At 33.8% G+C, this 18,671-nt stretch overlaps 1 protein-coding gene across 4 annotated transcripts in view; it reads left to right on the top strand.

The window, feature by feature from the left end:
- Positions 1-4,648: 4,648 nt before the first annotated feature.
- Positions 4,649-18,671, top strand: part of LOC135221988 (leucine-rich repeat and fibronectin type-III domain-containing protein 3-like) — a 112,122-nt gene continuing 98,099 nt past the window's right edge. For 3 of the 4 annotated variants that reach the window (XM_064260093.1, XM_064260092.1, XM_064260094.1), the window contains exon 1: positions 4,650-5,107. The gene's annotated coding sequence lies outside the window, so the exon portion shown is untranslated. Of the gene's footprint in view, positions 5,108-18,671 lie in introns of all 4 variants that reach the window. The other variant, XM_064260095.1, reaches the window with a different exon arrangement.

Raw genomic sequence — 18,671 nt, 5'->3', positions numbered from 1 at the left:
TCAATTCTCAGAGGGCCTATTTCTATTCTTCTTTTATTCATCTTCTTCGCATATGAGTATAATAGCTTGGGGTTTTGCTTGATATTTAATAGGGTTTTTTCTTCCAAGTCCCGTTTTTCATTTCTTTTGATTGTATAATCTTTTGTTCTGCATTTCTATCTTACTTTTTAGTTCTATAACTTTCCATGCATTTTTTTCTTTTGCAAGACCTTTTTTTCCACTTTCTGATTTTCTGGAACAAGATCCTTCTGTCTCTTGGTATGCATGAATGATGTTTACTTTTCTTCTTCGGTATATATTTTTCCACTATTTTCTCCAATATTTATATAATATCTCCGTATTTACCCTTATGTCATCACTTACGAAAATGTTATCCCAATCTTTGTTTAATTCTTCATTAATTTCTGACCATTTTATATTTTTACTGTAGAAGTTGTATTTTCCATATCCTTCCCACTTTTTCATTTCTTGCTTATCTCTATTTTCACTTGCTTTGGAATGAACTGTTAATTCTATGACATTATGGTCTGAAATATTCGCATTATAAACTATTATTTTCTTTAACATAATTCATCTCGTTCACAAATACTAGGTCTAAAGTATTTCCTTTCTTGTTGGCAGGTGATTTATTTGTTGAATGTTGTATTCTAGTAGCATATCTAATAGCTTTTCAAATTGCCTCTTATCTTCTGCACTACTATTACTCTCTTTTTTATATGTATAAGTACAACCACAATCTCCTATTCGTTCTTTCCATTCTACGAAAGGAAAGTTGAAGTCACCAGATAGGAGAATAGTCCAGTCCTTGTGATTTCTACATATATCATCCAATTTTTCAATTATTAAGTCAAACTCTTTAGTATTAGGAGGTCTATATATTACTATGTCATCTAATTTTTCAGATTCAAATTCTACCGCTATTAGTTCACATTCTGAGTTACTATATTTCTCATATATTTTTCCTTGTTTTTTGTCTTTCCCATATATTGCTGGTTTCCCCCTTGATTCCTATTTTTTCATCCTGATCTATAAGTTTGGAACCCTTTTATTTGATCATCATTCCCAGTCTCTTGGGAATACCAGGTTTCACTTATATTCATTATATCTATTTTCTTTCATTTTGGGTTAGTTCTTCTAAGTACTCTATTTTTCTTTTTGAGTTACTCGTAACTAAACCCTGCGCATTCATCACTATGATGGTTTGCGTGTTTTTCTCCTTCATTTAATACTGGTAGTAATAAGGATTTTCCATGTCTCTTTCCTGTTCTGGTATGTTGTTCTTTTTTCATTTCCAGAAATTCTGACATTAAAAATCCAACTTTTCCATAATATTTGATCTTCCTTCATCATAATTATTCATTTTGTGTCTGAATCTGCAATTTTCTCCGTTTCTGCAATATCCTCTTGCATAATAAATACAGTTATTATCTCTTGAGTAGAATTTCGGAGCTGATGCTTTGAAATTTTTTGCTGACACCTCTGCATATCTCATTGTGGTTTGCTTTTCTCTTTTACCTGATATTCTTGATTTCTCTCTTTATTGTTTCTTTCTTATTTTGGATTTTATTACTTGGTTGGTTATTTATTTGTTATTGATTCATGGCTACAGGGTGCATATATTTGCATTTTTTGTCGAACTTACATCCTTTTCCTTCTTTTAGTTTTTACATATTTTTGGATGCAGATCTCTGCAATCATCCCCATATCCATCTAAGTATGCACATTTACCATATATTTCATAGTTTTGACATATCTTAGGATGTTTGTAGTAACATCTTTCTCCAAATCTGCAATTCCCTCTTTTCAAAGGTTGCAGATTTTGTCTTTCTTGTCTATTTTTCCTCTTTCCCGTCATTGTAGATCTGGGTAGAGCCTCTTCGGGATTTGCTTTTCTGTTGTCATATCGTAATTTATTTTCTTCGTAGGTATGCTGCTTTATTGCCTCATATGTAGTATCAATGAGTATCTCTGCATCCATACTTTTATCTTGTTCTTTGTTTTCCTTATTTTTTTTCTGTCATTTCATTTTTGTTTACTTCTCTTCCGTTTTCCTCTTCTTCTTTTCTTCTTCTTCTTCCTCTTCCTCTTCTTCTTCATCCTCAACTATTTGTACATTCAATCTTGATTTAATAACATTGTCTATCCATGATAGACATGTTGACAAAAAATTCTTGTATCTTTTCTCAAATCTTGTATTACCTCAGCACACTGTGGATGGGTCGGAATGTTGCATGCAGCACATTTTCTGATTAGGTTTTGTGGATTGACTATGCTATACCAAACCTTACAACAGTTTGCATGCTTTTGGCATTTTCTTTTTCCTAATGCATCAATTAGGATATTCACAAGATTCACCTTATTCATTTTCTTTGTCGGAATATGTTGGTTTATGTATATTTTCTTGATGAGTCTCTTGACCACTTGGATTTTATTTGGAACTTCTTCAATTATTTTCAAGATGTTTTCATTAGATTTGTTCCAGTTTGAAGGATTATATCCTTCTAATATATCTATGAATGCTTTTGTATCTTTTTGGTTAGGACTGTTGCTGATTTCATAGATGAGAAATGCCAGTTCCCTTCCTGCTACCTCATCGTATTGCGAATCTGCTAGACACGCCAAATTACGCCACCTCTTCCCGCAGTTGGAACTTACTGCCATCTTGTTCTGATTTATAGTATTACACTTGATAAACTAACTTAGAAGACGCTTTATCCTACTATTTTCACACTAATCTTATCACCGATAGTTCACGAACACTTCTAGATATTTCTCAAATTCTAGTCGTATGTTAAACTTGTGATATCTGTTGATTAATCTGACTTCACGCGGGTACGACTCACCAAGCAAGATGGCTACTTACGAGTGACTGGGTCTAGGCAAAAATTGGGTCGTAAACAAGGGTATGGCATTCCTCCACGGCATTTCAGTATTATGTATGGACTGGGGTGATGGGGAAAGGCCAGAAAAAGAACGATCTGTGAGGGTGCAAATTTGTGGGATAAGAAAATAAGTCACGAAAGGAGAACTGAATCGTAGACATTTGCAAATGATACAACACTGACAGGGACAGTGAAGAAATATTGCACCGATTTGTAAAAGAACTTACAAGAATACAAGAGGAGAAAATTTGTAGTAGGAGGGGACACGGATAACGTCATAAGGGTAGATGGAAACCAGAAAGACTGCATAATGAATTTTAAAATAGATGGTACGAGAACAGTAAAAACTGATTCATATAATTATCAAGAGTGAATATAGTCAAAAACTGTAGGTTGTAAGTAGAGGTGATCCACAGAACAGGTGAATCAAGGAAGGCAACGGGTGTGTGCAAAGGTTTGGGAAGAGACTTGGAGTAAGCGAAGGTCAAATTACATGAAAGGAGTATTGAGCGAACTCTCTTTTATGAAGGAAAGTGGGGATAATGAATGTGAATGAAATAAATGATAAAGAAGCCGGTAAAATGAATTCTTTCCAAACAATATGTGATCAAGAATTAAAATGGTTACGAAGTTGGAGATACTTAGGAGTGGTAAACAGGCTAGCGTAGGAGAATGGATGGAGGAGAGTTTTTTGAGACAGTTTGGCAATAAAGAACGAATGGAGGAATACCTCTAGTTTAAAATGGGGTTGTAAATCGAAATTGGTAAAAAGGGGAAAAACCAAACTTCGAAAGAGCTGTATAAGACTATAGTGAAGGAACTTTGTAAAGCAAGGACATCAATATTCAGGAAGCGTGAGTGTACATGCAAGATGGAGGTGAGTGGTACATTGTATGTATGGTGCTCCATATGTTGTTGGTGAGCATTGTATTTTTCTGTTTAAGAGTCATACATAGCAGTGACAATTATGTTATTTATTCTGGGTCCATCCCATGTATAGCGAATGTTTCCTGCATATACAGTATGTATATATATATATATATATATATATATATATATATATATATAATATATATATATATAAATAATGTGATTGTGTGTATATGTGTATGCGTATTTGCCTCATAATTATGAAAGTGATCATTATATGTAATAATGAGTGCCTGAGCCGCTGGAAGATAACTTATTTTCTTGTCATACAAAATTATTCTAAAAACAACCATAATTTTTTACTTTCAACACGAATATGAAACAAAATAATAATAATATGCGCTCCTACATGTCCGCGACATATGTTTCTGTTGACTGTCGGAATTTCTCCCCCTTGGCGTTATTACTTTTTTTTTTAAGCCAATCCTTGGAACGGTATATAGCAGGGATGGATCTCTACCAGAATAGCAAGATTGGACCGACGAGACGAGGGTCATTATATGCTATGCTCCATTGCAATGAGCAATTTTTGCCCAAAGCCTTGCATGGAATCCAAATTATTACATGAATATATTAAAACTAATGATTACTATCATATTATTTTAAAGGAAGACGTCTAGATTCTGCAAGGACAAACTCATGTTTACCAACTGAAAGCGAAAATAAATGGCGGCAACCATCCGAGCGTAGAAATCATCCCCCCACCTCGCCCCCCACCTCCGCACCTGCTGTGTGTTTGGGCCTTGTCTAGCGGTATTAGGCACCTGTTCGGGAGGCCAAAGTCCGAGAGCAGCTTTGGCTGCTGCCGCTTCCAACGCTGCTGTCAAGCTCTTGGAGTGACTCCAGTTCATCGGCAGCCGTGAGTGTGAGAGGGCGGTCCGCATTACAGTGCGCCGATTCGAGATTGCCACTGAGAGACGCGAGTGACGGTGGATATAAGATTAATCTCAATATTTTTAACGACTCCAAGCAGAAGAAATTACTCCCATTCATTTGGTCGGATTTTATCGAAGAGGGAGCGTAATTCCAGTAGAATTTTACGAGTCTGGAGGATTCTTGCGTTTAAAGGCTGGACTTGAAGTAGTGGTTCCGGAAACACTGGAAGGTGTTAGTGAACTCCTTCGACGTACAGTGAGGTGTGGCTCTCTCGATAGCCATTTGCCATTCTTGTAGTTCCAGTTAAATCCTTTGCAAAAACAATGGATTACTCGTGACGATGGTCCGCTGAATGAATAGAAAAAGAAAATCCAGCAACTTTGGAGAACTCTCTTCATTTCAACTTTTTTCACTTCTATGTAAGTATAAAAGAATTACTCATATATGACTATTCCTTTTCATTTCTGGTTTTCTAAATGATAATAGGAAGGGATTATTATTTTATGGTGAACAAGCAAAGAAGGAGTTTTCCTCTGTAATTTTGAGAGTCAGTGTTCAGATCTAAAGAAGCAAATTAATAAAGCATTAAGTTAGTTTGATTATACGATTCGCATATATTCTGTGTACAGACTTATATGCAACAGTAAAGATTAAGAACCAAACTACAGAACGTAGGTCCGAATTGAACTATGATTAAATAAATAAGATATGTAAATAGATACATTTTGACAGAGCCTTCTTAAAAATGGGTCTATCCTCTATCAAAAAAATATCCCAATTGCTGCAACAAAGAGCATAGTTTACGTCTGACAGATGGCTCCCATTGCAATTAGTGTGGGTGTATATATTTATGCTGAGCAGGTTGGGACTGACCAAGTTTCATCTGGGATTGGCCCGTGGCTGTGAGCACAAGTTTGAGACTTTATTCCTTTGTATGTATGTATGCATGCATATATATATATATATATATATATATATATATATATATATAATATATATATATTATATATATATGTATATATATATATATATATATATAATATCTATATATATATATATATATATATATATATATTACATACATACACACACAAACACACACACACATATATATATATATATATATATATATATATATATATATATATATATATATATACACACACACACATATATATATATATATATATATATATATATATATATATATATATATATATATATATATATATATAATGAGTGCATATATATAATTTGTACCCAAAATACACACAAATATATATTTATATATATATATATATATATATATATATATATATATATATATATATATATATATATATATATATATAAAATTAACAAAGCAAAATAAAATAATATGAAATTACATAATTACAAGACATAATAACCTAAACTCGCAACAAAATCTTAAAATATAGAGAAATACACTTTGTTGTCAAAGAGAGCAGAAAAAAGAGAGCAGAAAATAATCTAGAAACACAGCAATTCAACAGGCCTTTCATTATCACAAAGAGAGGGTTTATCTCTTAGGGTATATAGAGACTCAACCACTCCGAGCTCCATTGCGTTGGTTCTGCAAGTAAGGACTGAAAAGGAATCTACATTGATAGGATGGTCATATTCTTCAGAGTGTTGACGAATAGCACTAAATGGTGGTTTGCTTAATGGCCTATTTGTCCTAACAGATCTTCCGAGATGTTCGAAGTTCGAACCCTGAACTGCCGTTTAGATTTTCCAATGCACATTGCACTACAGCAATGACACTTATACTCATACACAATAGCTGACTGCAGTTCAGTTGGTATCATATCCTTGAACCTGAAGAATTTTTGTAATGTAGATATAGGCTTAAATATTACTCGAATTTTTACTTGTGGGTAGAATTAATACAAAAGTTTGGTTAATCTTTTTTTAACATTAAAGGACCTATTTCCAAGAACGGGTTTATTACATCTGTTTATAGGAAACCGACTTTCACGGGTTTGACCACCAAAATGTCCTCATTTATTCCTGTTCAGTTCAAGAGAAATTTGATTACGACCTTAACATCGAGGGCTTTTAATATATGTTCAAATTATGTTAATATGAACCTAGAGTTTAATTTCATCAAGCAGTGCTTATTTTTGAATTGCTTTAGCAAAAGTTTTACTAATACGTATATAGGAAAGGAGCTTCAAAAATTATTACTTCCAAAACCTACAACTGTCACTGTCAACACAGCAGTTATGTATTTTCTCATCACGTTTCTTGGAAATAGGTCCTTTAATGTTAAAAAAAAAAAAGATTAACCAAACTTTTGCATGAATTCTACCCACAAGTGAAAATTCGAGTAATATTTAAGCCTAAATCTACATTACAAAAATTCTTCAGGTTCAAGGCTGTGATACCAACTGAACTGCAGTCAGCTATTGTGTATAAGTATAAGTGTCATTGCTGTAGTGCAATGTGCATTGGAAAATCTAAACGGCAGTTCAGGGTTCGAACTTCGAACATCTCGGAAGATCTGTTAGGACAAATAGGCTATTAAGCAAACCACCATTTAGTGCTATTCGTCAACACTTTGAAGAATATGACCATCCTATCAATGTAGATTCCTTTTCAGAACCAACGCAATGGAGCTCGGAGTGGTTGAGTCTCTATATACCCTAAGAGATAAACCCTCTCTTTGTAATAATGAAAGGCCTGTTGAATTGCTTTGTTTTTAGATTATTTTCTGCTCTCTGACAACAAACAGTGTATTTCTCTATATTTTAGATTTTGTTGCGAGTTTAGGTTATTATGTCTTGTAATTGTGTAATATATATATATATATATATATATATATATATATATATATATATATATATATATATATATACTATGCATTAAGCTACAAATGCCCTTTAATATCCAATTCACTCTACCTGTACTGAAGTCCTGATTTCTCTCCTGTCAGCTGGGCGCTGGTTGGAATCCACGAGAGGACGAAACGAATTGGACGTTTAAAGGACATTTGTAGCTTAATGCATGTATATGAGTCAAGGTGATGTGATAAAAATTATATATATATATATATATATATATATATATATATATATATATATATATATATGTATATATATATATATATATATATATATATATATATATATATATATATATATATATATATGTAAATATGATATTGAGTGTGTACATATAACACACACACACACACACACACACACACACATATATATAATATCTATATTAGATAAATATTTATATATACATACCTACAGACCTACATGTACATATATATATATATATTCTTATATATATATATATATATATATATATATATATATATATTTATATATATATATATATATATATCATATATGGTATGTAGTATGTATATATATATAATATATATATATATATATATATATATATATATATATATATATATATATATACATATATGTATGTATGTATGCATGTGTATATATATATATATATATATATATATATATATATATAATACATATACGTACTACATTCTTTAAACGAAAATTATGTCTAATTAATATAGTAATGAACCATTTACGTCTCTTGGAAAAAAGAGTTGTTGTGTGCATTTTTACTCTTCCCTTCAAAACAGCCTTTTCTTGTTTCTCTAAACATTTACTTAAAGTGAAGGAATTCCGGTTTAGACTTGAGGTCTCAAATTTAGAACCTCCGATAAGTACAATTAATCACATACTAATTTCAGACCATGTCCAAATTGCGATTGGATTTATGACAGTTACTTAGGAACTTCCTGTTTTAAAAACATTTGATTTCACAAATACAAATGCATGTTTTCTGATAAGCCATGTGGAGAAACTAGGCGTATTATCGCTGGCCTAGGCTCGATTCCTGGGCAAGGACGTACGCAGTGAATAAAGTATCTGGTCATCTGGAGATTAAATGACTCTCCTGACGGTAACCTCGATTCAGAAAGGGTATGGAGCCATCAGCCTAATTCTAGACAACTTACTTGGAGTTGAAATCATGTATGATTATATATAAATTTATATATGTGTGTGTGCAAGTTCAAGCGGAGTGCAATACATTACCGCCCCAATAATATTCTCCTTGCCCTTGGATACATTTCATCTATTTATTAATTTATTAATTTTCTTCTTTTTTAATAAGTGGGGTCTCTTCTGTCTGTATTTCCCTTTATCTCCTCTTACTCCTTCCTGATGAGCCTCATATTCTTTGGAAGCTTGAATTTCAAGTTAATGGCCCCTGTAGGCTTGTTCCACATGAAGAGGTTTAATCTTCTGAATAATAATAATAATAATAATAATAATAATAATAATAATAATAATAATAATAATAATAATAATAATAATAATTGACAAAATCAAGAAGAAAGTATCACTCATTGATGTCGCAATACCATGGGACACCAGAGTTGAAGAGAAAGAGAGGGAAAATGGATAAGTATCAAGATCTGAAAATAGAAATAAGAAGGATATGGGATATGCCAGTGGAAATCGTACCCATAATCATAGGAGCACTAGGCACGATCCCAAGACCCCTGAAAAGGAATCTAGAAAAACAGAGCCTGAAGTAGCTCCAGGACTCATGCAGAAGAGTGTGATCCTAGAAACGGCGCACATAGTAAGAAAAGTGATGGACTCCTAAGGAGACAGGATGCAACCCGGAACCCCACACTATAAATACCACCCAGTCGAATTGGAGGACTGTGATAGAGCAAAATAATAATAATAATAATAATAATAATTACAAAGTGTTTAATATAAATTTCTGTATGACTGTATGTTTTATATATTTAAAATCCTTATTAAGGAATTTCATTTTGCTGATATTAATTCATTTCCTCTATATTTGCATCAATATTACCTAAGTCAGAATTGTTATATTTTGTTTCTTAGACAAAGAGAATCTGAATATGATCTGCTTATTATTCTTGCTTTTTTGAAAAATATTTGTCTGTCCCCATGATTTAGTTGGCTTTTTTTACATTCATTCAAAACATCACATGTTTCTTGGATGTACACATATCGAACCGGTTTTGTGGTTCTATCTGATAATAATAATAATAATAATGATAATAATAATAATTACTAACAATAAAACATTTTGACGAGGATTATCATGAATGCAAAGTTTCCGTCTAAAGTATAGCAAATATTGTAGGAGAGAGAGAGAGAGAGAGAGAGAGAGAGAGAGAGAGAGAGAGAGAGAGAGAGAGAGAGAGATCCTGGATGACGTTTTTTGAAGCACTTTCGTCTAATGAAAGTTTACTGCTCACGCCTACACATACACACACACACACACACACACATATATATTTATGTATATATATTTTTATGTATATATTTGTGTATCTGATTTATGATTAAGGATGAAGCCTTCCGATTTTCGTTTATGCAACGAAATATTCTCATCTTGCCGTAATATTTTCGCTACCCGCAAAAAGAATACTTTGGAAAGAAATCAGGTGAGATCTTGCCCTCAGTTTCTTCAAAAGTGCAACGACCAGTTTTACACAGAAAAAGAAAAAAAGTCCATCCTCCCTAATTCGGGGGAGGTAACCAGCAGTCGGCATTCGATGAACCATATGTCACAGTCCACAATTCCCGGGTTGCAGACCATCTACTCGCAAGATATAAGCAGATGACTGAGTGTAGACGAAGGGAGGTGCGATCACTGCTTTTCCCTTTGGCTAGTTTTTTTTTTTTTTTATCTTATGTTCAGTCTTACAGAATAAACTTGTTTTTCTTTATATTCGAGGCGAGCTGAAGGAAGCTATTTTCCTCCCTTTTTTTTTAGTGTTGGCCTGTTTTCTTTCTTCGTGCCTTTTACTTATTTTTTTTTTTTTTTCTAATTTTGTCTTTTATTCCTTCCTATCCCATGTTCATTTGACTTTGCCTTTTCTTTTAATTTATTCCGATTTTCTCTTTCTGATGTAGTTTAGCCGGAGAAAGTGATTTCATCTGATTTCCATCAACCTTCTTTTATGTTTTTCATCCAATAACAAAAAACAAGATTTTTTTTAACGTGTTCACTTTATGATCGTTTTTTCCCAATTTCTTTCTTTCTTGTTTCAAACTTTTTCTCAGCAGAAAAAAAATATCTGAGGAGTCTCATCCAGCGGAATTTTTTTTTTCTGATCTGACGGAATAATAACGGTGCATCTTTGGCGATGCCCCAAAGTTGAGGTTTTAAACCACTTGCAGAGGTTAAATGGGGTTGCCTTAGTTGAGCAGCAATTACCTGTCTCGGTGTTTAAAAGAAGTGTTGATAAGTATTGTTATGTCTCTTTATTTTGTATTTTTTTTAATAGAATCTTTTTTATTGGCTTTTGCCTGGTTCTATTCAAGCTTAGCTCTCATATGTACCTGTTAGCTGCAGTCTGTATTCCATATAATTAATTATAAATGAAACTCAGATAACAGTACTAGTATTTTTACTATTAGTTGTGGATATTGATGACAAGAACAATCCTATACGACAACAAATAATGTCTTAAAATATGTAACTTTAGAAATTATGAGCAAAGTTGCTGAATCATGATATAAATCTAATTGATGATGAATGTAAGAGTATGTGCATAATTTATCTTTATACCACGATAATCCGTAATACGAAATGAATTTCAATTTCCTTTTTATTTGGCAAGCTAAGAAAGTTTACTGTAAGATAGTAGAACTTTTCGTTCCACCGAACTCGCAAAAAGGAGATTTTTTTTTTTTTTTTTTTTTGTATTTACTGGGGGACTGGTCTCGTATTCATTTGGTAGACGCGACTGACCAGTCAGCGGGTGTGAGGTTCTTAGGAGATGTTTGTCATCAGCCCGCATAAGAGATAAGACTGGGAGAGGTTTCTCACTTTAGCGACTCCTTCCAATTCATTAGTTTCCTCTCTCAGTTTCAAGTGATTTCGAAGTTCCTAAGGTCAGGGGCAACATAGATGCCAATTACAGGTATACAACAGTATTTGTTAAAACAGCAGGTGACATGTAATAAGTGACTCAGTGTTTTCCATGACTGGTTTGCATATTCCTGCAAAGAATGTTGCTTCCTGAAACAAGAAAGGGATAATGCAATGTAAAAGAGTCAAGTTAAAGCAGTTTACCAAATTTTCACTTCAACAGAATACTATTAGCTAAATATGGGAACTAGAATTGCACTAGTGCTCAACTTTGCTGCCACAGGCAGCCCAGAGAACAGAGTGTTGTGCGTGTGTGTGTGTTGTGGTGGGGGTGGGGGGGGGGGGGGGGGGGGGGTGAGGTAACTGCTTTGTTACTTCTGGAATTCGCAGTTCGGTAGTCCCGAGTAACAATCCTACCCATGCTTGATTGGCTCCACTAGCAACACGGCTTTACCGTCCCTTTGAGCTAAGGTTGGGTTTTTTGGGGAACCATAGGCCTACCTGTTGAGTCATCAGCAGCTATTGTCTGTTTCTTCCTGGTCCTAGCTTAGGTGGAGAGGGCCTTTGTTATCTAATTAACAAGCATTTTAGCGAAGGACGTCTTACAGATGTATAGGATTACCAGGATTTATATATATATGTATTGAGAGTGGGGGGATTTCTTACTCGTTTGAAGGCACTGTCAGTTTTATGAAAGATTAATCTTACTAAAAAACTAGGGATTTTTGGTTTTAAACAAACATATAAAAGAATTTTTTTTTTATTTCGTTGTGTGAAATAAATGAAATTAAGACGATAAAGGATGCTTCATCGATCTTGTTCCATATCAAGGAAACGAGGCGGTGGATATTGAGATTTTGACTTTATGCTGTACATGAAAACCCAAAAGTTACACTTCTACGGCAAAGGACAAGGATCGTGGGACTTTGAAACGTACTTATAAATAAACATCGGCTGGTCATTAAGGCCACCATAATAGATGAATAAAAAGAAAAAAGTTCCATTTTGACCATAACATTAGGGCCTTCAGTTAGACAAAGTACCATCGTTCATAATTTTTCTCTCTGGGCTTACGGGTAAAAGGAAAAGTACCGGCAGTTAATATTGCCGGTATCTGTACAAAGTAAATAACATAAGTACAGATATTCCTCAAAAAGACGTACCATTCACTATTTGAAATCAGGACTGGCGAAATTTTATTTTTATTTCGTGAACTGGCATCCTTAATGAAATGATCCATGACTGTAGTGTGCTGTACAAAACGAGAACTTCCTTTATCAAATAGGAAAGGTAAGTCTGATTTCTTGTGTTAACCGCACTAAGAATTAGTCTTTTTGGCTCAGATTAACCATGATTTCCATCATCATTAAAGAAAATTATGTTTTATCCTCATATTGTGTGTTGTATACCACAAAATGAAGACAATAATAGGTCGAGTGTTTGATGAATAATATGAAAAATATCATACTCTTTAAAGTTTTCTCGATCATTCAAGACCAGTGATATCAAAATACGATAGCTTACTCTACTTCTGGTGTGCGAGTGGATAACGACGGGAGGAAAATTCCAGTAATTCTATTATGATGTGAAAAATCAGAAAAAAATTCTTCATTTTCAATATTTGTTTTTTTGGGGGAAGCCATATCTGCAGGAACGGAAACCCAGAGTTTTCCTTCTTTCTTGTTATAGAGGAAGGAAAACTTTTTACCATATAAAACGAATTTGCTTTGTATTATTCCAAATAGTTTGCTAATCAGATTCGAATATGCTTAACAGTTTGATGTTATTGATAGTTCTTGATTATAATGAATTTATATCATATCTCAAAGTATTGTTGGTAATGATTCAGTAGGTTTTAAATTATTGCATAAGGTTTTTTAATTTTTTTAACAAGAAGAACCATGAACAATGGAAAAGAAACAAACGAAAAGTTTTGTCACTAAAGCACAATACTGATTATAATATCTAGATTAAAACCCTTTGCTTCACGCAGCTCCAACCCAAACAAACCTCTCCCCACCCCGGTGAAACCCCCCCGTTGTTGTGCCTGTAAATTACGGCCCGTAAACCATATGCTCAGCCGAAGTTTACGAGTCAGACAATCTATAGTTAGCAAACTCTTCGGTATGGTGAGGACTGATTGGTGATTCCTAGGCCATATATGGACGGAAGATGATGCCGTACTAAGGATGGCTGGCCTCCTGAACGTGGTTACACTGAGGCATTTTCTCTGGCAGCCTTGGTGACCCTGAGAGACGTCAGCTTACTCGCAAGAGTTGCTGGTTTGCAGTTGTTATTCTTTTCTGCCCGTTACGTGACCAAGATTCAAACATGTCTGAGATTTCTTTCCAGAAATTTTATCTCTTGGAACTCGAAGGCTGGATTGCATATGCGCATAAAAAAGACTGGATCTGGAAATTGTTAGTAAAATTTATCTAAATGATGTGAACATATTTCCCGGAGCTCTTTGTTATATTGCTGATTCACCGTGCTTATCATCTACAAGATTCCAAAATGCAAATGTGGATGAAAATGCAGAACAAGTTTGTAAGATCAAAAAAAACATAAAATGCGAAATGCAATAAAACCGGCATAAAGCTTAGTGTCCTAAGCACAAGTTGATACTATACACATCGGCCACATCCAAGAGGAACAATAAAGAGGAGGGTTTAGGGAAGATGGTCCTTCTGATAGGTGGGTCAGTTTTTAAGGCAAAACAGGTACCTGTCCATCCCAACATAGGTAAATCCAAATGGTGGAGGCTGGAGAACGAGTTCCGGTGGATACATTAGAAGTGTTGCAACGGGTGACCTTCTCTGTCTACTTCTGGCTGTCTGCTCTGTCTACTGAGTAGAATATCAAAATTTCATATTTTGAGAATTTTTTATGATTCATAATTATCATTGTATTATACAACTCATTATTGTATTTAAAATTTGATTATATTTTGAGACAAAGAGTTCGATTAGAGAAATTTAGAAAGGAGAAATGGCAGTAATAATTATCGGATTTTATTCGAAAATAGTTACTGGAATGACTCGCAGTATCCTAACACAGGGAAAACATGATTGCATATTCTCAATACAACTTGGCTGGGTGCAATTTACTCAATGTGAGTTGATACATAAGTATACTTGAGTGAAATCCGCTCTTATCTTTTAGGCCATAATAGATAATTGCTTGGCGATTTCAACGGATAAAAGTAATTATCCGTAGCCAGTACTATGAACCCGTATCATAAGTGATTTTTTTTTTACATTCATGGATTCTTCAAAACGATTCATAAAGCCTGTAAAAATTCACCATAATCCGTACAATGCTAAGGGTAAAATTGCTATTTTCTGAAACTAAAAATGTTGATAAATCTAATACCATACTCGAAAACATTTCGCTTTTTTTTCTACAGCATGTTTATAAAAGAGGCTAGAAATAATGTTACATCTTAAAGGCTCATTAACATTTGTCATTTTTAGGTCAATCATGATTTAGTCAAATTTTCTATTGTGATATTTGCTCAAAGGAAAAAAGTATACTTCAGACTTTCTCAACAGTAATAGTACTCAGCTAAAAGAAAAAAAAAGTGACTCGACCAAACCTTGCATGATTTGCTATTGGCAAGGCCAACTAGAAAATTAGCGAGGTGAATGTGTGGAGAATCACAACAACACCAACTACTCCAGCTCATTTCTATGGTTTCGCAATGTTTTCCGAAGTATCGCGTTTTCTACTTGGTAACAGGCTGTAAATGGTAAATACATGACATATTACCGATAACAGACTAAAGAAACGTTTGGTTACAGTGTAGCGCCTTTATGCAGTCATCCTTTCTTGATACGTCCAAGCAAAATTAGAGTGTAAAGGCTGGTTTTTTCTTACATGGTATAATTGTCTAATTGACGACTGGCAAATTATTTGGTTCAAGTTTAGGGGTCCAATTCAATTAAATGTACAATCATCGAGATACTTATCCCTACTTCTTTAATAGATTAGACGAATCTTTATAGGCGACATTGCAAATTACCATAATTTCGGTGAACCCGTGCGAAATTTCAGTAATGCCTTAAATTCATCGGCCTGCTGTGGAAATTCGAGATATATTTTTGTTCCAACTCTGTTATTTCATAAACGGTAAATGGATGTATACTCTACTAGTTATCTAGTCATCACACCTTAGTCAGGATACGTTTGGGTGTCTCATAACTTGGAGAACTGAAAAACCTTCGCTCAAAAGTTACATTTGCACTTTAGATAAGTATCGGTTTTTTTTTTTTTGCACTCTAACAGTTTTCGGTAAAATTAAAAAGACCGTTAAATAAAAAAAAAAAGATAAAATAAAAAAATTCTAGCAGACAGTACTTCAACCTTGATCACCAGCAAATGTTAGGATTAGAGATGGGTAAAGTAGTTTCAACCGCCATAAATATTTTTTGTACTTTACTTTTCCTGTATGGCCCTTTTGATTTTGTATATATATATATATATATATATATATATATATATATATATATATATATATATATATATATATATAATATATATATATATGTGTGTGTGTGTGTGTCTGCGTGTGTGGTTTCTATGTTAGATGCAGATAATTCTATATTCTCCTGCTTTCCCAAAGCGAAGAATTGACAAAAAATTTCAGTTTTAAAGATGACTTAGGCTTACGCTGAATGATGAGTCACGACGGGTCGGTCAGCCTTAATATGACCTCAGGAAATATCCCGTCTCTCTCTTGACAGGTAAATGTGTGTGAATTTTCAAACGGAAATGGGTTTACGAGGAATACGTTCTTTCTGTACGAAACTTGGGTTATATTTTGACATCTACCGACACTATTAATCAACCTTGTAGACTATCGGGTCAATGAAATTTTGTGTTTATCTTTATTGTTTATCTTTACGTTCGTTAGCCCTTTTAACATTAAGCAAATCTTGTATGTGTCATTCGTTTAGCGCTTTGCTTCAAGTATCATTTATAATCCTCCATTAGAGGTGCTTTCTTTTGCTAATGTCAAGTTTTTTTTCTTCGATGAAAATACCATAATGAATGAAAATAGCTTAGGCCATTATTCATATGCCTCTCCTCTGCTGGAAACTTAAGGCTTACTTCATTTCCGAATGTAATTCTCTTTCTGGAGACTCCTGCGAGCGAAGGGGAGTTATACTGGAAACTGGCTCATTTCTGGCGCCCGGCCCTAGCGCCATTAAAATGCTAATATCTCTAAAAGTATTGAAGATAAAAGAAAACTTCTTTCTGCAGATATAACCTTACATCTTTAAATTCTATCCCATATTAGATTTATTTTTAATTTTAATTTTAGAATATCATAAATTCACATTTGAATTATGTTTTAATTATTGCATGAGTCCCTAACGCTATTCAAATACTAATATTTCCAAAAGTATTGAAGATAAAAGAAAATTCCTTTCGGCAGATAAAACCTTACATCTTTATATTCTATCACATATTAGATTTATTTTCAATTTTAATCTAAGAATATCATAAATTCACATCTAAATTATGTTTTAATTATTGCATGAGTCCCTAACGCTATCCAAATGCTAATATCTACAAAAGTATTGAAGATGAAAGAAAAATCCTTTCGGCAGATAAAACCTAATATCTTTAAGTTTTACCCCATATTAGATTTATTTTCAATTTTAATTTTAGAATACCATAAATTCACATTTAAATTATGTTTTAATTTTTGCATTAGTTCCTAACGCCATTCAAATGCTAACATCTCCAAAAGTGTCGAAGGTAAAAGAAAAATCCTTTCTGCAGACAAAACCTTACGTCTTTCAATTTCATCCCATATAAGATTTATTTAAGACTATTGGAAGTGTGGTTAACGATAATAATTATATAGCACAGAGTTCAGAGATACCTAGTTAAACCTTTAATGGTTAAACTTGAAGCTTAGCGAGTCATCGCCTTTACGGCGGACTATTGGTTATTAGAAAAAAGTTTTTCAGGGCATATCTCATATCGGCAATTGAAAGAAAAAAACAAAAAAAACAAAAAAAACAAAAAACAACTAATAAATCAATATAATCCATAACCTCGTCCGGTAGATGACCTTTCGTATCGCAAAGTCATTTCCGCATCGGAGGGTGGGATCAGACACCAGGGGAATATTTCTTATCGGAAAGAAGAATAAGAAGAATAAGAAGAACAAGAATAAGAAGAAAAAGGAAAAGAAGAAGAAGAAAGCACACGTTTACTCCGAGTTATTATACAGGTCGCGTGTCCTAACGGTCAACGTCCGTATCGTGGGTCCTGTGCTCCTGTGCTACTGCTTTGCCTTCATCGTTTTGCTTATTTACTTAATGTACACAAATAAATACTTCTGGATGCGTGTCTGCTGACGTGATTGAAATAGTGCACGTGTTGTTCATCCGTTTAACCTCTATTGTGACATGTCATCGTTTGATGTTTCTTTATGTGCCTTTCTGTTCAAAAAGGAGAGATGTATTTATGTCTCCAGTATTTAGACTTAGGCATTCTAAAACTCAGTGGAGATGTTTGATACCCATATGATAAAGCAATAAGGCACAGGACAAAGTCATATAGCGGTGAATATGAATCACCTCAATTGTCTTACTAATATGGGCATCCTGCATCTTCGTATACACCCACCGACGCACGCACACATACATATATAGTATGTGTGTATGAATGCGTTAAGAACCTTCGTGGTAAGAAATAACGGCTTTTGCTTGAAGACTGTTTCGGCTAGATAAGTAAACGAGTAACAAATGAAAGAGGGACCTTACTGCAAGAGCAAAAATAAGCTTTTGCAAGAGCAGTGGTGAATAAATGATAAAAAAAAAATAATTGAGGACATTGTAGCAAGATGAAAAACGTTGTTATATGAACAAAGGTTTAATACAATCTGAATAAATCATTCATAAGTAATCAAGGGCCTTCCCAATAAGAGGAAAAGGCATTTCCCGAGTTATTAAGCGAGCCACACTAATTCAATCACACTCAAAGCAGGTTCTCTGGTAGCTTGTGGGCTTTGCAGATGTGGGTCAGACAGATGAAGCC

This window comes from Macrobrachium nipponense, chromosome 3 (assembly GCF_015104395.2).
Source record: "Macrobrachium nipponense isolate FS-2020 chromosome 3, ASM1510439v2, whole genome shotgun sequence".
In the NCBI taxonomy this organism is placed as follows: Eukaryota; Metazoa; Arthropoda; class Malacostraca; order Decapoda; family Palaemonidae; genus Macrobrachium; species Macrobrachium nipponense.
Note: the sequence above shows the minus strand (reverse complement) of the source record. Positions and strands in the feature narration are given on the sequence as shown.